Here is a 25,467-nt window from a genome sequence, read left to right as displayed (position 1 = left end):
TATTTTCAATTATATTTGTATTTTGTAAACCAAAATAGCATATATTTTAAATGGAGTTTAAGATTTAGGTGCATTCCTGTAAAAATAAAATGTCCCATATCAATTCAGAGCATGAGGAATGGTTTTATCAAAAACACCACAAAAAGTATAACGTTTATCTATATTTGGGTGGCTGTTTTGATTGGGTAGAATCTATGCAATGTCTTAAAGGATAAGTCCTTTACCTTATAAGTTAAAGGATATTTATTGACTAGAGTTAATATAGTCAAATTTAGAAGCCCAAAAAGAAATTGCAGAAGGTACAGAAGAGTACATTTATGAAATTATTATTGCATGTATATTCAAACATTTAACATGGCCAATATATAGAGTGCTGGAGTCAAAGATAAGGAGGGTAGCTAATCCTGAACTGCCAGGTTTAAGAAGGATAAGGATTGGTTTGGGGGGGGGGGGGTTGCAAGCGGTGAGCCAAGGATACAGATAATAATTGGGCACACTAAATTGGGATGACTAGCTAATTGATTTTAATATTCCTATCAAATATCTGGATACCCTTCAAGTGACTTTGGTTTATTTGAGTAGCCAGAATTTGTGTGAAGAAAGAGAAAAGGAAAAATAGGGCAGCCTTGTCTTATGCCTATCTATATTAAATCTTAGTGAGGTACCATTTATTAGTTTAATAGAGCTATTACCCTCCTTGCACAATGCTGATATAGCTCTAGTGAAAGAACCCCAAAAGCTTTAATGCATTTAGAATAAAATGGTGCTCTATTGTACCAAAAGCTTTACCGAAATCTAGAAATAACACAAAGCTGTCCTCAGTGATTAGATCAGCATAATCAACTAAATCAAGGACACGGCGGATATTGTTGACAATGTGTCTGCTTTTCATAAAGCCTGACTGTGATTAACCTATTATTTCATTTAAACTAGATTTAAGTCTTGATGCAAAAATATGAGCCAGGATCTTATAATCAAGATTTGATAAGCTTCAAGGTCTCCAATTATCCAAATATGTTGTATCTTTATTAGGTTTGGGAATGAAGATGATAAAGTCTTGCTTTAATGATGGGGATATTAATTCTCTTTCAATAGCTTCAATGTAAAGATTGTGTAGAAAGTACTGAAGTTCGTCAGAAAAAAATTATAGAATTCAAATGTAAAATCATCATTCCCCGGAGATGTATTATTTTTAAGTTTTGAAATGGCGTTTCTTACTTCGAACACGGTTAAATTTGAATCGCAACATTTTTTTATAGGGTTCTGAGATATTAGTTATATTTTCTGCTATTTTTTGTAAAAAAAAAAAAAAAAAAAAAAGGAGATTGAATTAATTTCTGGAATAGATGAATTAGAAAGAGATTGATAGAATCTAGAAACAAATTTTGCAATAATTCTTGAGTCCTCAGATAATTGATTATCACTTTTATTTTATTTTTTTTATTTTATTTTAGTTGGCCTTTCTTTTTTCCAAGTTAAAGAAACAATGTTTATTTCTCTCTCCTTCCTCAAGCCACTTTGTCCTTGATCTAATAGCAGCCCACTTTGTTTTTTGTTGAAATATAAAATCCAGTTCATTTTGAAGTAACAATAATTTTTGAGCTCCAGGTTAGGAAATGTGAGAGTAATCTTTGGTAATGATAAGCCTTTCATTAATAGTTTAATTTTCTTTCTCTGTATTATATTTAGCTTTTTCAGATGCTAACTTTATTGCCAATTTCCTAATTTCATATTTACAGAGCTACCAATATTTGCCCAAATCGTTCTCTTCTTCAGCTTTCTTAAGATGTTCCCCAATTAATGTCTTCACATTTTCTACAAAGATATTGTCTTCTAATAATAACATATTAAATTTCCAATAATCTTTCTGGGTAATTTTATACTGAGGGGCCCCAAAGATACCTCAATAGAAATACAGTTATGATCTGTTAAAGGAGATGGTCTTATTGTAACGTACTTAACATTGTCAGCCAAGTCTTCAGAGATTAACCAAAAGTCAATACGGGAGAATACACTGTTGTTATTATTACTCCAGGTGTATGCTTTTGTATTTGGAAACATGCATCAGTAACATTGAAGTCATCACAGATGTTAAATATAATAGAATCTCCCTTTTAGATTCTCTCGAATTATCCAGTCAAAAATATTTGGGCTCCGTCAGTGAAAGCTTTGCATCCAATGAAGTAAGCTCTCTGGCCATTTATCTTGGCGTTTTCAATGATTAGCCAAAGTTTTTCCCTCACAAGATGATCTTCATGTGATAAATCCTCCGCAAAACGAAGATGAAGATCCTTTAAGTAGTTGTATACTTTAGCTGCCTTCCAAATTTTGTCACGGATAAATCTCATTGCTCACTGCATAATTACAGGTCTTGGTCTCCGATCTTCATTTTTCTTACCCAGTTGATGCACGGTGTCTACTGAGTAATTTCATTTTGAAGCACAATCAGGTACAACATCACTACAAATGTGGGTGGTATGTTCTCTTAGTTGTTCCCCATCTGATTCTGGTAGGCCCAGGAGTCTCAGACCCCATCTCCTTTTGTATCATTCAGCTTCAGTTACTTTATCTTGCATCATTTAATTTTTTTTTTTTGTTCTGAGACTCTTTTCTCAATGTTTTTGCAGTTAAGCTTCACTTCCTTTAGTTCCCCGCTCACAAAATCAATTGTTTTCTTCAGGCCTTCGAATCTAATCGTGTTTTCTCGAATCATTCTTTCTAGACCATCTGCTCTCATTTATTTTTTTTAGTTATAGACTCAATAATGGTTTCTTGAAGATCCAGAAACATTGGTTGAGATTTCTGTTTCAAAGCGGTCTGAAAGCTTACTTTGCCGAGAGGCTGAAAGGCTTGATTGAGCAGCATAGTTGTGAGAGAAGTCTCCTCACTAGCTATAGTTAAGTCGCTACCGTCCTCTTCTACAACGACATCCATCTCTGTTCTCCTTTTTACAGTTCATGTTGTTATCTGTTGAAGTTTACTTTTTTGGATTGAGCTTTTAATTTTTCATTTCCTATTTCATCTGCGTTAGGCAATTAGAAAGACAGATCGTTTTCAAAAAGCAGCAATCAAAATGCGCTTAAAAGTCTGCTAATAGTCCAGCATTAGCTTCTTATCTATATTATATTAAGTCCTAAACATTGTCATCTGCAATTCAGAGATGTTTTGAATGAAAATAAAACAAAATAAAGGGTCCAACTAAACACATAGCCCTCCGAAACAAATTACATAGCAACTTTCCAGACCGCCATCTTGGCGGACTCCCTTCTCTTTTCTATATAGAAGAGCTTTGGTAATTTGTGTTAGCTCCATCCAATCTTCCAAAGTTCTGAGGCTGAAAAATCGTTACCTTGCAAGAGCAGGGTGATACACAACTGAGTACAGTAAAAGTTACATACAATGATGGTAAACTGTATTTAAACTGGTAAACTGTAAACAGGTTACTGACAACACTTGAGCAAAAAATCTCTTAAACCTAATTCATTGAGCAAGATTTGTTTTAAAAGTACGAAAATATGAAAATGAAAAATAAAAAACTGTTGGCTCCACTATCTGTTGGCGGCCAAATAAAGCAGACTGCACTTGATGTGCTTCAACACAACCTAAAAAATGTGTGGAAACCCTATTTAAGAAAGCTGTATGCTATTAGTTGTCACAGAAGGCCAAATTCAAACTCAGACAGAAACATTTAAATATATTAATTAGGATCATAACTCTGGCTAAAAGATAACTACATAGAAACCCACACCACCCAAAAGTACAACCAGAATAGCGTGAGAAAAAGGCGGGACTTCTTTTTCTTTTTCCATGGAAACTGTCCTAGTGTTTCCTTTACATATATTAATCATAATTAGTTTCACTGATTACAATTAATTATGTTTAGATTTGGTTATTAAGACGCATTTATTATATTCTGTTTTCAGAACATAAGAGAACTAAAAGTCCCACAAAAAATAAATCTTTGTCAGTCTTTACAATTATATTAAGGAAAATCCAGATATTTTAGATTTGTGCCAGTTTTTATTATTACACAGATGTGTAATCATTACTCTTCTTTAGGGATGTTTTTACACCTGTTTGGTAGAAGTACAAGTACTTTTCATGTCTTAACGTTCAGCCAAACTTGACTGAGTGACTGTTAGAGGCTATCCCAAAACCCCAATGAAAACCAGGTATAAAAATATGACAGAATTATATTTTACAATTGTAAAGCTTATTAAATAAGAACCTGTTGGTACTAATGGTAGGTATTTTTCCTGTATGACAGTTTTTTAGCAAGATAAAATGTTAGCAATAGAGGGACAGGTCAGGAGCAATTAGGTACAATAACCTTGTTATGCTCGGCTATAAACAGATGTTTTCAAGAGAATTTGAGAATTTAGCATGATAATTTGAAATGAAAAAAAGTGTGTCTACTTAAGCATACGATGGAGCCTTATTCCCTTTTCTGTGTTTAATTTGCCAAATTAGATTTGTTTTTATTAACAATTAGTATATTTATATTATTTCAAAATTATTTCTGGCAGTATGTCAGTAAGATTCATCTAAGGATATGCTCAATAGTTTGTGCTACCTTTAGAAAACATCAGTGCTTCCTGTAAATATCATGAAAAATTAAGAATATCACAGAAATCAATATAGTGCTCCACCTTTATAATCCTCTATACTGCGGAACAAGTTATAATGTAGCATGATCATGAATGTGTTTTACAAAAAAAATATGATTTACCCACTCTGTTCTAGTGGTGTAAGGTATTGGCGTTTCACATGGAATTATATTGCTGAAGACATGAGAATGATAAATGGGTGAGAAACTTGGAACATGTAAACCTTGAAACTTTTCTCTTCATATACAACTACTTTATTTTACCATGTTTTACAACAGAGATGCATTGCTTTCCAAGCCACAAGGTAGGAAAACCACAAAATCTACTAGGTTTCTTTATGAAAATGTCATTTGACTGTTAGGAAATCTAGAACAAGATAAATGATTCATATGATTTTCAGTTTTAAATTGTGACATACTGGAATCCGGGCTTTCTTAAGAATGGAAAGTTATTTTTACACAAATTATATTACCAAACTAGCATAACTAAATATTTTACAGCTACAAATGCTGATAATTATATTGCTAACCTTGACTGAAGTAACTGGAATAGTGGTTTAATAGCATTTGTCACATTCACCATCTCAATGTTATTATTAAATCATGGAAATTAACTTTAAATTAAATGACCTAGTTTAATTGTAATCATATGTATATTTTTTATTATCAAATAATAAAATGGAGAATAATTTAAAAAGTTAAGGAAATAACAAAGTTTACAAACAAGAGGAGGCCATTCAGCACATCTTGCTCGTTTGGTTGTTAATAGCTTATTGATCCCAGAATCTCAAAAAGCAGCTTCTTGAAGGATTCCAGGGTGTCAGCTTCAACAACATCACTAGAGAGTTGGTTCCAGATTCCCATGATCCTCTGTGTAAAAAAGTGCCTCCTATTTTCTGTTCTGAATGCCCCTTTATCTAATCTCTACTTTTGACCCCTGTCCTTGTTTCTTTTTTCAGGTCAAAAAAGTCCCTTGGGTCGACATTGTCAATACCTTTTAGAATTTTGAATGCTTGAATCAGATCGCTGCGTAGTCTTCTTTGTTCAAAACTGAATAGATTCAATTCCTTTAGCCTGTCTGCTTCTTTGCACTCTTTCTAGAGCAGCAATATCCTTTTTGTAACAAGGTGACCAGAACTGAACAGTATGCTAGTTGATGTGTATCTAATGCATTATACATTTTTAACATTACTTCCCTTTGATTTTAATTAAACATTTTTCACAATTTATCTGAGCATCTTGTTGATCTTTTTTATAGCTTCCCCACATTGTCTAGATAAAGACATTTCTGCGTCAACATAAAGTAGATCTTTTTCATAGATTCCTTCTTCAATTTCACTATCTCCCATATGGTATTTATAATACACATTTTTATTGCCTGTGTGCAGTACCTTACACTTTTCTTTATTAAATGTCATTTGCCATGTGTCTGGCTGTTCTGAATGCTGTCCAGATCATATTGGATGACCTTTGCTGCTGCATCAGTGTTTGCCACTCCTCCTATTTTTGTGTTGTCTGCAAATTTAACAAGTTTGCTTACTATACCAGAATCTAAGTTATTAATATAGATTAGGAATAGCAGAGGACCTAACATTGATCCCTGTGGTACTCCATTGGTTACCTTGCTCCATTTTGAGGTTTCTCCTCTAATCAGTACTTTCTGTTTTCTACAGGTTAACCACTCCCTGATCCATGTGCATGTATTTCCTTGAATCCCTACTGCATTCAGTTTGAGAATTAATCTTTTTTGCAAGACTTTGTCAAAAGCCTTCTGGAAATCTAAATAAACCATGTCATATGCTTTGCTTATCCATTGACGATGTTGCATCCTCAAAATAATCAAGCAGATTAGTTAGACACACTCTCCCTTTCGAAAACCATGCTGCCTGTCTTCCAGAATAATGTTACCATATAGGTAATATTCCATTTTGGATCTTATTATAGTTTCCATAAGTTTACATATAATAGAAGTCAGTCTTATTGGTCTGTAGTTACCTGGTTCGGTTTTGTTTCCCTTTTTGTGGATCGGTATTATGTTTTCAATTCTGCAGACTGCCGGTACAGTGATCTTGCATGATCTTGGTTAGCAGTTTGTAAATAACTTCTTTCATTTGTTTATTTTAAGCGCTGTTAGTTCCTTTCTTAGAAAAATGTCAGCTTTACTTTTCACAGTTAATTTGAGAAATTGTCTTTGAAGCAGGAATTCGGGTACCCATCATATTTCAACTTATGTCAGGTCAAAAACCTTTTGCATTTGTGATCGAATGACCTGTCATAGAAGTACAGTGCATACACTAACAATCCATAGAAATGCTATCCCTGAATCATGAAGTATGAACAGCGAATGTGTCAAAAGCAATAAACCACTGGTGCAAGAACAGTTAATAAACTTGTTTATTCACAAAACCCTTTTTTGTGCCAATACTCAGCACTTAGTAAATCATGCCATGTTATTTTAGAGCTATTGAGCTGGCAAGCAGAGAGAGACAGGTGGGGGATTACTGTTACATTTATGCCAGGTAACACCTCTTAATTTACTACATCAATTATTAAACCAAGACGAATACAGAGTGCACAACTCATTTACAGTGCATTCCTTGGTGGTAATATAATATTTACATTCAAAATTAGATTACAGGTACATCTTCCACAAGAAACATAAAAAAACAATAAAAAAAAATATGAAAAATATAAAGTGTATAGAAAAATCATATTAAAAAGTGCTCTTCTGTGAATATTGATCAAGTCTACAGGAACAATAGTTTTTGCATTGCATTGTTGTAGGCAGAAACACAGTTTCTGTCCTTGTTGAAGCAGAGATAGACTTTACATTTCTGACAGGATACATGCGAGAAGTAAGTGTCTGTGCAGTACTTGCAAATTTGTCTGGTTTCTCAGGTAGGCAAATGACCATAGCCATCTTTTCTTACATCAGCATGCATGCCCGGTGTTGCCCTTTTACAGGGTGCTGGTGCTTCTGGGGAGGCTGTTGGAGGTCTGTGATGATTTTTTTTTTACCTTTACCAGTAACAGAAGCAACAGAAGCCTGAAACTTTCACAGGGCCTTGGGTTTTTTTCTGTGGGGCTCTAATTGTTTCTGTTGTTTCCTATAGAGGTTCCATGTACTGATGAGAGCCACTAAGATAGTGTTCCACCAAATGCAGAGATATCATCTCAGAGACTTAAAGTTAAATTTGTATCGCCCTGACAGCATATCAAGGAGATCAATACCTCCCATTAACTTATTGTAGGAGTTAACAATGGCTGGTCCGGAAATGTGAGTTTTGGGCTTCCAATCCCAACGTTTCACTTTCCCAACTGGTTCGATGCTAAAAAATGAAGAAACTGCCTTGTTGTCAAACCATCTTACTATGATAATGTCATTCTGTGCTACTCTAAAGTCAAATTAGCCTCTTCTCCCTTTCTTCATTGCTTTCCCATCCTTCAGGTTGCAGTCTTTCATCCTGTTCATTCAAACTGTGCCTATATAGTAGATTCCTTTCTCAGTTGTTCAACCAGAGGAACTGATGTAGAAAGTAGATTTCTTTATTTTCTCCACCTTGATATACATCAAAGTCATAAATATAGCCACTTGCTCCAGCACAACCCCACAACTTGAACCCCCTGCTTTTAGTGTTTTGCAAGCATGAAGACACATAGATGGGATGTTCCCTTGAATGCTACCAGTATTTCATCAACTGCATGACATTCTTCAGGAGGAACTAGAAGAAACTGATCTGAATTTTTGTAACCAAGGCCAGAGTTTCCACAATGTATCTTTTTCATATCATCAGATACTTCATTGTTGTTCTGAATGTGAATCACTGTCAGCAGATGTATAAATCTTTCTCTGGACATCACATTAGAGATTGGAGGGTACTGTGTTTCCAACTCCCAGTAGGCTAGTTCTTAATATCAAAATGTGTGAGTTTTAAAATAATCCCTTTGTGGTGTGTGGTTTTTTTTTTAGATGTCAAAAAGGTTAAATGACCTGGAAGTGGTCAGTCAGCTTTTAGATGGCAATTCTTCAAGTGACATAGAGCTGTCAGGGGAAGATGACGGTGAGGATGATGATGATTTGGTGACTAATGTGTCAGACGAAAGCTCATTTAATAGTCATGATGAGGGAGACTGGCTTGGCGAAAGTGTAGATCAGACCTGTGCAGAACTACAGAACTTGCCCGATTTCACTGGCAGTTGTGCTTGCTGATTTCCCATTGTTCTGTACACTATACAGGTGTGTTTGTTCAGCATTTCATTTATCACAAACTGTTTGAAATACATATACGGAGTGCAGTTCATCATATCCTCTGAAGGTGCTTCAACATGTTCAGTGAATTCCACAGATAGAATTTCAAAGGCTACTTTTTGCCATTTCCTTTTTTTCTTTTCCGCTAGTTGCTTTCTGCAGACGATCTGTTGTTGAACCCTGTAGTTCTGCATATGTCTGATGTACACTTTCTCTAAGCCAGTCTTCCTCATCACGACTATTATCTGAGCTTTTGTAGCACTTGTTCTGTAAGGTCCAAACAGATCATTTGTTTTAGACTGAGCCTGTTTGAAATATTTGGACCCTTTTGGACTCTTTGAAACAGGCGGAACCATTTTAGACAGAAAATACTCACTCCGATCACATCAACCCTTTTGATTTTTGCACGAGGGGGTATGTTAATTAGACACAAACGTCGTTTCCTCACTGTCAGAATTGGGGTTTTGCGACTGTACTCATCCTTCCTGGCCATTTTAGATTATTGCTTGGAACATGAAAAACAGTCAAAGTTAAAACCCTGCCAAAAAAGGCCTCCCGATGACCGGAAAAGTTTTGATATTCAGGACCAATGAGTTTCAGACCAATAATAGATAGGGACAGTGTGGCAGAGCAAAGCTCTGCCGTTTAGAAATTGGCAGGGATGGGGTTAATTTCCCCTACCTGCCTGGGTTTATTATGTTCAGGTGGCTGGGGTTGTTTAGTTGATTAAATGATTAACTTAATTAAAGATCAATCAACACCCAGCCACCTGACATAAAAAGAGGCCCAGAGACAGACTGCAGTTAAAAAAAAAAATACTAATTATTATAAATAACACAAAATAAACATGCACAAGGGCAAAATAAAAATCTTTAAACACAAAAAGAAAGACAACAAAACTTACAAAATTAATTCCAGGCTGGGCTATGCCTTCACCGGATTCAAACTTTCCAAAAATACAACCAACCAACCAACCAACCAACCAACCAACCAACCAAAAACCCACCAACCAAAAACCCACCAACCTGCTTCCTTAGCTCCCTCCTCCCAAATGAGAAGTAGAGGCCTCCTTTTATATCAGGTGGCTGGGTGCTGATTGATCGTTAATTAAGTTAATCATTTAATCAACTAATCAACTCCAGCCACCTGAACATAATAAACCCAGGCAGGTAGGGGAAATTAACCCCATCCCTGCCAATTTCTAAACGGCAGAGCTTTGCTCTGCCACAGACAGGTTTGTGAAAGAACAAGAAAATGAAAATAATGTAAATCCATAAATATTTGGCGAATCACACCAATAAAACAGACTTTGCTCCAGAAATGTTGGCAACCTGAGCAATATACAAAGTACTTATTGTTAGTGGAATTTCCTATTCATGCTTAATGTTTGCAGATTTTTGTTTCATACGAGACACATAATAAAAGGCTTGCAAATATTTATCTTTTACAGTACCTGGATAAAACAGTGATGATAAAACTTCACAAAGTGGTATTTGCTTTCAGTGAGAGAAACAGAATACAATGCAAATTATGCATTATCCATGTTTACCTGAGAGTCTTAATATAATCCCTGCTTTTGTTTTACATCACTAATGTAGTTGTTTTTATGTGGTGTCTGGCATGAACGCAAATGGTCCTGTGGAAGGCTGAGGGCTGCCACTGTTACTCGTTTCTCTGCACTATGCACACAGAAGGTCAGGGCCCTGCAGGGCTGGTGTTGCTGCAAACAAGCCCCATCCATAAACAAACAGCATTCTGTTTGTTTCAAGTTGTCCCAAAAAGAGGTGAAAAATGGTGTAAAACAAACAACTGTGCTATGAAATCATCCCCATACTTTTCAGAGCCTGGGTACTCACCTACAACATTGACAGCCTTGGATTAGAACATAAATCCCTGTTATTTCTTTCTTACTTTATTTATTTTGTACAACTTCTGAATCATTTACCAACTGGATTTATGAAGAGTAATTTAACACGACAAACCTTTACGTAGATAGCGTGGACACAAGCATGACTAGATTTTTTATCTTCATGGGAGTAACATTAAAAACTTAGTAACTTAGTTTTTTAATTAATTGTGTAGGCTATGAATGATTACTTTTCTCTGTAGAGCTGTTCCCAGAAACCATTAATACACATATTTTACTTTTAAATGGATTTTATTTCACATACCCTTGAAAATGGCTATATTTTTACAAATTCTATCATATTAATTCTTTTAAAGGTTTAAAAGAAATAAAGGAAAAATATTAATCAAGCGACTGAATTAAACATTTCATAACAATAAAAGTACTTCAAAAGACATTCATTTTATGAACAACCATCTTTTGCTTTCCATTAATTCAACGGAGAATGAGTCAACAATAGCAGGGGAGGGTACCGATCACAGCACATCAAAAAACAGTAAATGCATGATTTTGATAACATTATTGGCCAATCATATAAATCCAGATGTGGATGAGACTGACCGATTGGTTTAATAATGATTGGCACCAAAGCTGCCAAATAACTTCTTCTGATGATCTTGCTTCCAAGAACTAGGGTAAATAAGTCACCCATTGATTCATTTCCAGAATATTTCAATGATTGTGTTGTTTCTCTGATGAGACTGCTTTCTACTGGATTGTGTAAGAGTAGATGAAATGCATGCGCTTTGGATGAAAAGCAGATAAAAGAAGTCCTGGTCCCCAGTATCTAGAGTACTGGTGAGTACAGGCAGAACTTCACCCCTGAGAATAAGTATTGGACTGACTGGCTTATCAGATATAAAGTGGAATTAACCAGGATGTCTTGTAGCTATTTGCTGTACTGAAATGACTAAGTTCCATGAAATTACATTCATTAGGATTTCAAAATTATATGCAGAGAATTGAGAGACTATGACGTGTTCTGGAGAGTTGGTGTGTGTGTGTGTGTGTCATAAATCGCATTAAACCATGAAAGCAGGTTATTGTGTTTCCCCTGCCAAGAAAACATCTTCAAATCAGTCTGTCCCCTGGCCAGCATGTGTAACTGCATCGTTAAAGAGGTTCAACACACTGGGTGAAATTGTAAAAGAAATATGACCTGAAACCTGAAAAAATAAAACTGAGCTGCATTTTATATATTATAATTGTGTGCCAACAGTTACGTTGTCAAGTGATATTCTTGATTGTCACCATATGTATAGTGTCATTGCGCAGCGAATAATAACCCGTCTGTGTGAGTTTGGGTCTTTATTAAAACCACAAATTAACCTTTGCAGTGCCCTGGGCCAATTAAATTGGTCCACATCCTGTCTGTGTCTGTGTAATGCCTGGGATGATTTAATCTGCCATTTTTGTCTGCGAGACATTCAAATTTCGACAAATGGAGATGGATAGTCATGATAGGCGGCATGTGGGGCTACCATGGAAACCACAGAACTAAAGAATACATTGGGTACTTCGTATCTGTCATGCACAGTAAACTGATTAAGGCTGAATAAGGCTGCATAAAACTTTATACTAGCGAAGTAACTGAATATTTGTATACATTAAATAAGGTTTCCTAAAGAAATACTTGTTACATCATTAAACTGAATATCAAGTTTATATATATATTATATATATATATATATATATATATATATATATATATATATATATATATATATATATATATATATATATAGTGGCGAAGGATTAGAACTGATAAATGGTAAATGATAACTATTAAATAAGGGAAACTAGATTTAATTAAGCCCGGTTTGGAATAAATACTTTTGTTTGGCAGAGACCATAATGGGGGGGGGGGGTTTACTGGAGTCAGGACCAACTGCAGGTTAATTCAATTAACTAATTACACTGTGTAACAATTTTTTTTTTTATTTTTTTTTGGTTCCTGGGTAGTAAGTGTTATTTCCTAATTGCTTATGCCTCAAAAGTATAGAAAATGGCTATTATTCCCCACCAACTTTGCTTTTGTGACCAGGACAGTGATATTTTGAAATGTACCTATTTTCCAGAACATTCCAGATAGATTCAGTGCTGAGTAAACTTGGAGTAACTTCTAGAACTTTCTAGAACTTTCCAGTAATATAAATAGTAGTATAAATACAGGGGCTTAAGCCCACCAGTTCAGTTTAGTTCCAGCTGCCTAAGTGGATACATATCTGCATTTTTCTGAGATGGCATCAAGAGGCTGCAATGGTGGCATTCCTGATGGGTCTCCAAGGCGGTTTTATCAAGTTTCCCTGCTATCTTTGCCTTTGGGACAGCAGGGACACCAAGGCGCACTACCACAGGCGGGACTGGCCACAGCGGACCGAGTTCTCTGTGGGGAGGAACAACGTCAAGTGGGAACCACTGGTGGACCCCCGGAAGGTGCTGATGCCACCACTGCACATCAAATTGGGCCTTATGTAACGATTTGTCAGCGATCTAGATAAGGAGTCGGCAGCCTTCAAGTACCTTCAAGACTTCTTCCCTAAGCTGTCTGAGGCAAAGGTCAAAGCCGGTGTCTTCGTCGGACCACAGATAAAGAAGATCCTGGAGTGCAACGAATTCCCCAAGAAGCTCACTAATAAGGAGAAAGCGGCTTGGAACAGCTTTGTCGCAGTGGTTCGGGGCTTCCTGGGCAATCACAAGGCCGAAAACTATGTGGAGCTGGTGGAGACTCTGGTGAAGAACTACGGCACAATGGGCCATATCCTTGATGCTCATCTTGATAAATTCAAGGAGAACATGGGAGCGTACTTGGAGGAGCAAGACGAGCGCTTCCACCAGGATATACTGGACTTTGAACGCCGCTACCAAGGACAGTATAACGAGAACATGATGGGAGACTACATTTGGGGGCTGATTCGTGAAAGTGATTTACAGTATAATCGAAAATCCCGAAAAACTACTCACTTCTAAATCTTTTGTAGTCATTTTTGTATTACTTTAGTATAAATACATGTTAATTTGGATTCATATGTTGTTTTTTTCTGACTTTATGTGAACGAAAAGACTATTTTCTCATTGGAAATAGGTAAATTTAAAAATATCACTGTCCTGGTCACAAAAGCAAAGTTTGTGGGGAATAATAGCCATTTTCTATACTTTTGAGGCATAAGCAATTAGGAAATAACACTTACTAGCCAGGAACAAAAATTGTGTTACATAGTGTTATTTAATTCTGTTTAAAAGGGTGTGAGTGTATGTGTTTCAGTGTGGGTGACGGTAGGAGTTTGGTTGGAGAAAGAGAGAAAGAGAGAGAGAGAGAGAGAGAGAGAGATTGAGATTGAGATCTGGTTGTTATTGCGAGTATTATGAAACTGGAAAACGAACTATTGGAAAAAATATTTGGATTACGATTTGGTTTTGGTGACAAGGTAACAGGCTTAGCCTGCCTCAATATTAGGTAGGAACATCATTTGTTCAGATAGTGCCCGAGATCAGGTTAGGTTTTGTTTTGTTTATTTTCTTTTCATTGTATATAATAAACACACACTACGGCGTTTCTTGTCATCCTGTGTCTAAAGTGTTTATTTGAAGAAGGAAAACATGTGACCAGAGGGCAATCCGTCACTATATATATATATATATATATATATATATTGACAACGAGCAATATTATATATATAAGATATATATATATTATATATGTGATTGCAAACAGTCAGTCTTTCAGAAAGGGTGCTAGCCATTTTTGCTTTAACTAACACCCTGTGGGTCTGAGATTTATTCTTATTTCATTTATTCATTGGTCTTTTGCCTCATGAAATTTCCTTTTGTTTATTTTTGCCTTCAGGCATTTTGCTTGCAGCCTTGTTTGCACAAATTAAAATGTGCACATGGAGACTTGAAATTATTGTATTTAATTATTGCTAAAAAAGAACATAAGGTCTACTTGGATTAATGTTCTGAAACTTTTTAAATATTTTTACAACATGAGTTTCACTAATGTGAAAATAACTAGTTCACAAATATTTTTTTTCTTATTCACTAGCATAAGTTTCTTAAGCCCTTTCACACAGGCATGATCTACCTGGGCAGAACCTGGTGTCGTGCGTGGAATGTAATTTCACCCTGCTTTTGATAAAGGAGGTTAACTTGGGTGACAGGCGTACGTGAACAATACGCATATCAAAGCCCCGGAAGCAGCCTGTTGCGGAAGCTTCCACCAAAGTTTCTCTGTATTGAACCGTCGGCCAAAATGTTGATTAGAGCAAATGTTTCTACATCCCTGCTGCAATCTGGCTCATGGTGCGTCTCAGACAACAAAATGTGGCTAAACAGAATAAACAGAAATGTTCCTTGCGGAAGTGAAACCTTCACGCAGGCACGGCTGTTTGTTATTGCGTCGGTTTCCAAATGGCCGCCAAGCACGTTGTCTTGCTCAGCCCAGGTCAAAGCGTGTCAACCCACATCCTGAGGTGGGTCAATGGGACCTGGGTTAACCCAGGTCTGACCCAAGTTAAATATTGTAGTAACACAACAAACTGCATGATAATACAATAAAATACAATTTTCTGTTACTGGTGCTGCCATGCATTGCGATGATGAAATGAACATCCTAATAAAAGTTCTGGGGACACTGGGACAACGTTATGTATCATTATATTCTAAACTGATACAAATTTTAGTAGTATCGTTCTAACAGGGTATTAATAAATAAACCAAATGGGTGTGGGAAGGTTTTTTTTTTTTTTTTTATCGATGGTGTCTGAATCAAATCAAAGCCAATAAGTCAAACAGATAGAAATATGTATTTGACTAAATAGAAGTACCGTAGAGAAGCAAAGTATCTGCATTTTGAAACAGATCAGATTGGTGACAAAATGAAAGTACACTAAAGAAGAATATTTGACCTAATTCCAGGAACACTGAAGGAGTGATTGACTCGAAGCCTCAGAGCCCTGAACATGGCATTGGGGAGAAGAACTGGTTGGACCATCAACACCAGAGTCCAAGGCTGCCTGAGTGTGGCTCTGGTGAGAAAATAGGGAAGAGTAACCAAGAATATGGTCAGGGATCAGAGACTTACCCTGACAGTGTAGTGTCACAGCCCAGGCATGCTACCGGCAGGAAGTAGACCCAGAGACAGAAAGCTGCAGTTTTAAAACGCTGTTGCACATTTTATTAAGCAAAATAACACAAAACACATGTCATGAGGTTAAAGGTTGAAACAAAAGAATAACATACTTGTAGGCCCACTACCAAGTTGAAACATACAAAAATCACAGCACAAACACTCTTTCTGGTTCCTTTTATACATGTGGCAACTCCCCAATCAGCACCAATTACCTAATTGGGAAATGGCCACACCTGTGATTGCTGGCAGGGACAGAATTAACCCCACCCTTGCCAACCTTACATTCCCACACACACTATTTACAGCATTACTCTCCCCTTGTGCAACACACACATGGCCGCAATCTTCCACCTATCCCCTTAAAACACGAACCCCCTCTCGTCCGGTTTTCTCCATCTGGATTCTTGTGGGTGGGTTGGTCAGGGTTGTGGTAGAGGTGGAAGAGGCCCCTCCCCCTTTGGCACTGGACATGGCAGAGACTGGTCCCCTTTTGGCTCTCATGGTGAGTGGCTCCTCCCCTTTTGGCTCTGGAAACGACAGTGGCTCCTCCCTCTGTAGCACTCGGGCAGGCAGCAACTCCCTCTCTGTTGCTGGAGATGGAATTGGCTCCTTTGCTCGCCTCCGGGAACACCCACTGTTCCCCTTCTGTTGTTTGGGGGCAGGCAGTTCTGTCTTCTCCAGCCTTTGGGCAGGCAACTCCTCATCTTTTCCTTGGAGGGGACAGCAAACCGCCATGTGCCCGAACTCCCCACACGCAAGGCACCAATCTTGGTCCTCCAAGCAGCCAAGGAGAGAGTCTAATCAGCCGTCCTATGGGCCGTGGAAAGCAGAGGGGCCCATCTCTGGCCTTTGGGCAGGCAGCTTGTCTCGGGCCTTTAGGTGGAGCCACTCTTCCAGGGACTCAACTTCATCCCTTGAATATACCATCCCAATCTCCAAGCAAGCTCTGCAAAGTGCAGCCGCTTCAGCTTCTAAACGCCTCTGCTCCTGCTCTCACTCCTCTGCTAGTTTGTCCATAATTTATTTTTATTTTATTATATATTTCTGTTCAACTGCAATCCTTGCTCTGGGTCACAAGGAGGCACGATCCCACTTCTGTGGCCACTCCCCAATTATCACAAATTACCTAATTGGGGAATGGCCAAACCTGTGATTCCTGACAGGGACTGATTTAACACCATCCCTGCAAACCTTACATTCCCACACACACACTATTTACAGCAGTTACACTGACTTGAGCAGGGTAAGCGTTTGTATGAGTTGATTAAAAAAAAAAAAAAAAAAACTAAAATCTGGCACCATCATAATCTGTTAAGTCTGGCAATGAAAGGCTTACTATCGGCTCGTGAGCTTTTATCAAGTGACTGATAGGAGGTTTTGAAAATATTTCTTGGCTGGGAGAGACAGCTGGAAGCTATTGCTGGGCTGGGAGGTTGGAAAACTACAACTACTACCTCCATATGGGCTCTATGTATAATTGCTTTATTTTGAAATAACTTTGAAATAAGTGTGAGATTGCCTGCGAGATAGACTGGGTTAAAAAAGTAAGTAATTACAAAGCAGTTGTTTTTACTGGCAACCATGTTGGGCCAAAAAACAAACTCTTCATGACTTCATACCAAGTTTACTCTCATAACAACTATATACTTTATTGCTACCTCAAACGATCACCTTAGAGAATGTAGGTTCTGCAAAATCTAAATTTCATTTCAGACCACTACATCATTAGTACTCTAATTACCTTCTGAAACACGGCACTATTTGTTATAAAGGCTGCCTATAAAATGCAGCACTACTATACACAGTTTGCCTTGCTCACCAATCTTTCCCCTCACCGTACACTACAACACTGTTGTAATAAGATGTTGCACCTTTACAACTTAACCAGCTGGACTGTAGGTAAAGTAAATTACATAAATGTCTTAGGTCAGATGTCCCTGATAACAGAGGAGATTATATTATTACTGTCATATTTATACAGTATACCCTGATTATTACCATTACATTATCTTGACACTTGAACGCAGTAATGGTGGAGAGCCTGATCGCAAATCTGTTTTGTAGACAGATGTCTTTATTCATTCATAGTCTGAGAGCTCCAGTAGCTCCAGTACTCAACACATGCTACAACCACACTGCCTGGGAAATCATGTTACTCTGTGCTCCCTTTATGGCAAGTGGCACAAAAAGCTGGAAATTGATGTGTAGTGTAGTGTAGAGTAGTCTCTACCTATACATTTTTTCCACTCTTTTAATGTTTTGTGTACAATTATTGATAATGAAAATATGCTTTTCCAGCATGGGTGTCTAATTACATATACTCATTCACACCTTCATGGAGAACTATATAAAGTACTGGCCTAGAGCGATCATTACTGTGACACATGAGAAATCTTGGATACTGAAAAATGTGTCAACTAGCACTTACTATACTAGTAGGCCTCCAAATTCTGTCAGATCTGCTGTTTTGTCCATTCTGAAGGAAACTGAATTGCAGCAGGGTGATGCAGGTTTTACACACTGCTCACAGGTAGTAGGGGATATAGACATAGAACATCAGAATTAAAGTTGAGCTGTAACTTTGATTCATAAGGGAACTTGATGTGGTCCAACAACTGATGACACCCCTGCACGTTTTAGCTCAATTACACTCGCCATTGAGCTGTATAAAGTGCACTTATGAATAGTATCTAAACTTTTTATTTGTGCGATATCACCTACTTTTTGTGAGCTGCATATTTATATTACAGAATGCATGTCAGAAATTGGCTCAGTATAAAAGCTAATTAGTCATGTAAGGGTCAGTGTATGCTGGCGATTTTATTATTTTTGGTTTGCCTTGGAAAACGGTAGAATGTTGGCAGTACTATAGAATTGTTCATGAGAAGGGCTGCACCTGACTGCTTTTATTGGACAAAGTTTCATGTGTTTATATTAGCTCAGAAATTTTGCATTTGAACTTGCAGTTAATATTTTTAAAGTACAGCTGCTTCAGCTTCCAGGCACTTCTGCTCTTGCTCACACTCCTCTGCTAGTTTGTCCATAATTTATATTTATTTTATTATATATTTCTTTTCAACAAGGGGGCACTATCCCACCTCTGTGGCCACTCCCCAATTAGCATAAATTACCTAATTCAGCAGCCCATTATGTTAATTATGACACCACATGTCCAGATGCTATCGCAGAGTTGGCATCAAGCATAACTGGCTCTACTCTCAGCCATTTGACTAGTGGTCTTGGTTAAGCAAGTGGGTAACACCAAATTAAAAACTGGCGCGTAATCCCACAATGGTGACTTTAGATTAAATGACCTTACATGACCTGGCTGGGGAACTTGCATAAGATAAAAGACCAGTAAATGGAGGTAAGGTTAAACATTTTTACGTCATATCACAACTCTGCTGATTTGTTTGGAGGTCAATTTCAGGGGAGCTGCAAAAGTTTTTGAATAGCTTGATAATTTACTCTTAATTTCATTCTGCATACCTCAAGTGTTAAAACAGAAATGTCATCACAGTATAGCATTACATTGAGACCACCAACTATGCCAATGAAGCTGCTGACCTCAACACACTTCCCTTATTGTAAAGACATCTTTAAAAAAAAAAATGGGGTAATATGATTCTTTAATGTCCAAAAAAATGAAAATTTCAGCTTATTTATAAAGACTTGATTTATTAAACTTCCCATAACTACATGTTCTCCATCATTTAAATAAGAAGTACAACTAATCAGAGTTTCCAAAGATTTCCTATTACATTAAGATACTGTGCATTTTGTTTCACTCAAATGTCAAGCATGGATAGCCTCGGTACATTGTTGCTATAGACTAACCTACATCAAATGATTTTTCCCAACTGCCTTTTACTTGGGAATAGTAGCAAAATGCATTTACTGTTTATGCACTGTTCCCAAAATACCGCACAGTGGCATATTAAATTGTCATAGGCTTATTTTGTTATGGAGATTGTTGCCAAGTCGAAACAGCAATGGTGTTTTATCAATCAGCTTCACACCAGAGAACTGGAAAGGATGAGGCCCTTTTATGGGTGGGCACTTGTTCATTAAGCTACAGTGTATACCTGCTAAAATGTAGCAGGTTCTCCATAAATCTCCTTAATATTTACCTCATGCGAGAGCAGAGACTGCATACATGATTTAGTGTTGTCTCTGAAGAAACAATGTGGGTGGGATGTGAAATGCAGGCATGATAAAGATGTTGATAGTATAGTGTTACACTTTGTACAGATTAGTCATTTAGCTACAAAATCCATGTGTAAAGCAATTAAGTTTAACAAGTAATATGAGCTGTGTAGTTCAGAAAATCTTACTTTTTTTTTTAATGGCTTCACAAGAATTTCAAGCATGTTTAGCACCCACAAGATTTAAATACCTACCTGTTTAATCCTGTGTAATATCTGGAAAATGCATATTTTTTTGTGTAAATTAGAGTCCTATAGTTTAGGAAGCAGCCTGTTGGTGGTGCCATTTGAGAGAGACAGATATAGATCTGTGTTGTTACGTGCGCTTCAGAACATCACTGACCACTGTCTTTCTTAACTGATATATTCAAGTTAGTATATGAGAGGTTATATTTTTAAAAAGCAATAACTTTGTTAGGACTATCTGAAAGATATAAAACATCTTACTGTCTAATTATGCCTTACGAAGCTTATAAAAATAGATATTAAATGCTGTGTAACCATGAATATATCTCTCTAGACTACATGACCACGTGGATAGAAATAACACAAATAATATTGCATAAATTGTTATAAAACTAAAAAGTAAATCTTTGTCTCTGAAATATGTACTAATGCAACACAAAGTTTTCTTTCTGTAACTACGTATTTTATTTTAAATTGTGAATTTAAATAGAATATCACTGACCACTGAGGTGAAAGCAGCAACACTGACTCTTTCTTAACTGATATATTCAGAAAAATTAATCTGCCACGGAACTCGACAGTGATACCGAGGACCTGTAACACATGGAAATGTATAATATACAATAATCTGTTTCAGATGCCTTAGGAAATCAGCTTTTTCATGGGAGGATTCCTTAATAATAAACATATTCTTGATTTCATGTTCAGTTCTTGGAAAGGGGCGAGTGTTATTGTTGTTGTTGTTGTAGATTTCTTCAGTTGTAACCCCTTTCAGGGGCAGATTTATGTGTAAATGTATAAATGTTGGCAAGCTGTGAGCTAGAGTTGCCTCATCATGACCATTCCCTGCTGTGTACTGTCTGTCAGCTCATGACCTCACTGCACAATTCTACAAAAAGAGGACCTGTGAGATACAAAATGCATTAGATCTGAAGAGGGTTAACACTGATGCATCAACAAAGTAGCATTCCTTCTATTAAATATTTATACTATATAAGTATAAATGAGCTGTAAATAGAACACCTTTAGAGCACGTTCTAACAGCACCTGCAGTTAAAATCAGCACCTGCCGTTAATATCAGATCGTTCTGATTGTATCCTGTCCTTCCAGTCCACTTCCACCTGTCAGTAGTTATTTCAAACATGGGTGACAGCTTCAAGTAACAACCCATTTCCCTCAAAGGTGCAGCAGTGTTTACATTGGCGACTCCCATCCTTGAGATTACATCAACTCTTTCTGGTTTCAGCTGAAGGTGCTGCAATTGATTCTCGCTTGCGGGACAACTAGCAGTTGGATGCAGACTTCTGTTGTAATGAAATGTTCCCATGGACCCCCATCAGTTTCAATGTAGGAACCACAGTCCCGTGATATTACAGTGCATCCTTAAATCCAGTTTTGTTATGAATAGTTTTCTCTTTATTAGGATGCAGAGACAGCTTAACAACTAGGAATTAACATTTAAAGAGAGGCAGAGATCTGGAAAATAAAACCCAAAAAGTTTGAGCCCTATATATATATATTATATTATCTAAACAGCATTAATAAGCTCAAGTGAGGTATCTCAGTAACTATTCTGTACAAGCTTCCTACTTTTTTGGAATGCATTTCAACTATGGTATTTAACATGACATGATGTCATAAGGATATATTGCACCTGGTTCGCCTGTGCGCTATGCTGTGCAACATCGCTTACTATGTAGAATATATATAACCTCACATATGTATGCTCAGTGGGGAAAAAAGGCTGGGACTATTGAATGTGTTTTAGGGGGAAAAAATTGCAGTTGTTTTGCAGTTAATTGTATTCACAGCTTTATATCTCTTCCTTTGTACATAAAATATGCAGCATATGAGCTGAATTGAAAGCATAACCATAAAACAGTGTCAGCAACATTTTAAAATAGGACAAGAAAAAATAAGAAAGAAATGCTGACTTCACAGGCCCCATACAGTTCATAATAGTGTATTAAAAAATACAGACTCCATGAACAATGCTGGTGGTTTTCAGTTGAAAAGTTGACTGTAAAATAGTAGGAGTTGTTAAGTTATTCTTGGTTTTTACAGAACAAAGCCAACATAATGGTTAGTATGAAATGGAAATTATGGTTGGACAGACCTAATGTAACAGGCGTTCCACGGGAGGGAGGCTAGAGGTGCAAGAAAACAAAAGCGGAGCCCGCTCTGCTACCAAAAAGAAAAAAAAATGCCGTCTATTATATTAATTGACCTTACATTGCATCATTACAATTAGAGTTAAAGTCAGGTAATAGTTGTAGCCCCGACTAAGTCACTCTCTTTAGGTTCTAAATCAAGGTGAGAGATGCCATAGGACAGTGATGTGCAAGCCTTTTCTTAGCATACATTTTGTTGCCCCGTCCCCTGTCCCCCGTTAACAAACACATTCTTAAAAGTTTAGAATTTGTACTTTCAGATACCTTCAACAATTAAAATCAGTCTATAAATCGATTTTTTTTTTTTTTTTTTTTTACACTTGGTGAGTCAACACTTAGCTGACACGTTAAATCTGGGTTTCTAACAAATTCATTTAAATGTTTTTTTTGTTTTGTTTAGTTTTTTTACACTTGGTGGGTCAACATTTAGCTAACATTTTTAACAAATTAAAATAGATTCAGCCTATTTTTTCCACTCTTTGTCTATAAGCTGAATCAAACTCCTGATGTACAGGTGTTTTAGTTTGCTGCATCCCAGATATGAAATAATTGCCGTCTATTACTGCTGCTTTGTGGATGTGGCAAAGTGCCCACCCCTGTGTGTATTTTGTGTTGTATGTTATGTGTTAATGTTGGTGTATAGTCATTGGTATACGGGATATAAACAGGTCTGTGTAACACGAGTGTTTAAAATGTATATTTGTATTTAGGCACGAGGATTGCACAGCACTTCACATGCAAGTAAAAAGTAACAATATATGAGGACGGGGAATTGCACTTTATTAATTCACGTGCAGTTGTACAGCAACTCCAATTGAATGATTGATTAGCAATCGAGTCTCGGTACAGCTGCATAAAAGCTGCATGTTTTCACTCACTCGGGGTTGTGTGTTCTGTGAGTGGAGAACGGGATTGGAGACGGAGGTAATAATACTAATAGTAATAATAAGTAAAATAGAAGCTCACCGTGTTTGTCTGTGTAGTCTGTTTTGTTTGTCTCTTTTGTTTTGGTGAATGTGCCATGTCCTGTGCTTTTGTTTGTTACAACCTTTTTATTTACTGTCCTGTTAATGCATTAAATGTTGAGTGCAAGCAAGCACTCAGCTCCACCCAGCTCCACCTCTCTGTCGTTTATTTCCTGGTTCATGTTTCTGGTCTGACGTTCCCCACTCCGGCCGTCTTTGTGACACTGGAATTTAGATTTTTCTTGACGTTCTTTCAGTTGTATAACTGCTCAACCCAGATTTTTAGAGGACTTGTGTATAACCTGTCAAGTTTCTCTGCATTTTGTACAGTTTTTCCACCAAAATACACACAATATTTACAGAAGGCTCCATCAAATTCTGCAAAGAAAAAAAACATGTACAGTACTGTGCAAAAGTTTTAGGCAGGTGTGAAAAAATGCTGTAAAATAAGAATGCTTTCAAAAATAGACATGTTAATAGTTTATATTTATCAATTAACAAAATGCAAAGTGAGTGAACAGAAGAAAAATCTACATCAAATCAATATTTGGGGTGACCACCCTTTGCCTTCAAAACAGCATCAATTCTTCTAGGTACACTTGCACACAGTTTTTGTAGGAACTCGGCAGGTAGGTTGGCCCAAACATCTTGGAGAACTAACCACAGTTCTTCTGTGGATTTAGGCAGCCTCAGTTGCTTCTCTCTCTTCATGTAATCCCAGACAGACTCGATGATGTTGAGATCAGGGCTCTGTGGGGACCATACCATCACTTTCAGGACTCCTTGTTCTTCTTTATGCTGAAGCTATTTCTTAATGACTTTCGCCGTATGTTTGGAGTTGTGGTCATGCTGCAGAATAAATTTGGGGCCAATCAGATGCCTCCCTGATGGTACTGCATGATGGATAAGTATCTGCCTGTACTTCTCAGCATTGAGGAGACCATTAATTCTGACCAAATCCCCAACTCCAAACTTGCAAGGAACCTCCACCATGCTTCATTGTTGCCTGCAGACACTCATTCGTGTACTGCTCTCCAGCCCTTTGGCGAACAAACTGCCTTCTGCTACAGCCAAATATTTCAAATTTTGACTCATTTTGATCAGTCCAGAGCACCTGCTGCCATTTTTCTGCACCCCAGTTCCTGTGTTTTCGTGCATAGTTGAGTCGATTGGCCTTGTTTCCACGTCGGAGGTATGGCCTTTTGGCCGCAAGTCTTCCATGAAGGCCACTTCTGACCAGACATCTCCGGACAGTAGATGGGTGTACCAGGGTCCCACTGTTTTCTGCCAATTCTGAGCTGATGGCATTGCTGGACATCTTCTGATTGCGAAGGAAAGTAAGCTTGATGTGTCTTTCATCTGCTGCAGTAAGTTTCCTTGGCCGACCACTGTGTCTGCGGTCCTCAACGTTGTCCGTTTCTTTGTGCTTCTTCAAAAGAGCTTGGACAGCACATCTGGAAACCCCTGTCTGCCTTGAAATTTCTGCCTGGGAGAGACCTTGCTGATGCAGTATAACTACCTTGTGTCTTGTTGCTGTGTTCAGTCTTGCCATGGTGTGTGACTTTTGACAGTAAGCTGTCTTCAGCAACCTCACCTTGTTAGCTGAGTTTGGCTGTTCCTCACCCAGTTTTATTCCTCCTACACAGCTGTTTCTGTTTCAGTTAATGATTGTGTTTCAACCTACATATTGAATTGATGATCATTAGCACCTGTTTGGTATAATTGTTTAATCATACACCTGACTTTGTGCAAGTGTACCTAGAAAAATTGATGTTGTTTTGAAGGCAAAGGGTGGTCACACCAAATATGGATTTGATTTAGATTTTTCTTCTGTTCACTCACTTTGCATTTAGTTAATTGATAAATATAATCTATTAACATGTCTATTTTTTAAAGCATTCTTACTTTACAGCATTTTTTCACACCTGCCTAAAACTTTTGCACAGTACTGTACATTTTTTTAAAGTGTACAACATTTTTACAGCAATTTTTCATCATCTACCATCTTGATCCATGATGGCTAAGCGATATACTGCTGCAGCGGGGT

The sequence above is a fragment of the Polyodon spathula genome, chromosome 1, assembly GCF_017654505.1.
Source record: "Polyodon spathula isolate WHYD16114869_AA chromosome 1, ASM1765450v1, whole genome shotgun sequence".
NCBI classification, from domain to species: domain Eukaryota; kingdom Metazoa; phylum Chordata; class Actinopteri; order Acipenseriformes; family Polyodontidae; genus Polyodon; species Polyodon spathula.
Note: the sequence above shows the minus strand (reverse complement) of the source record.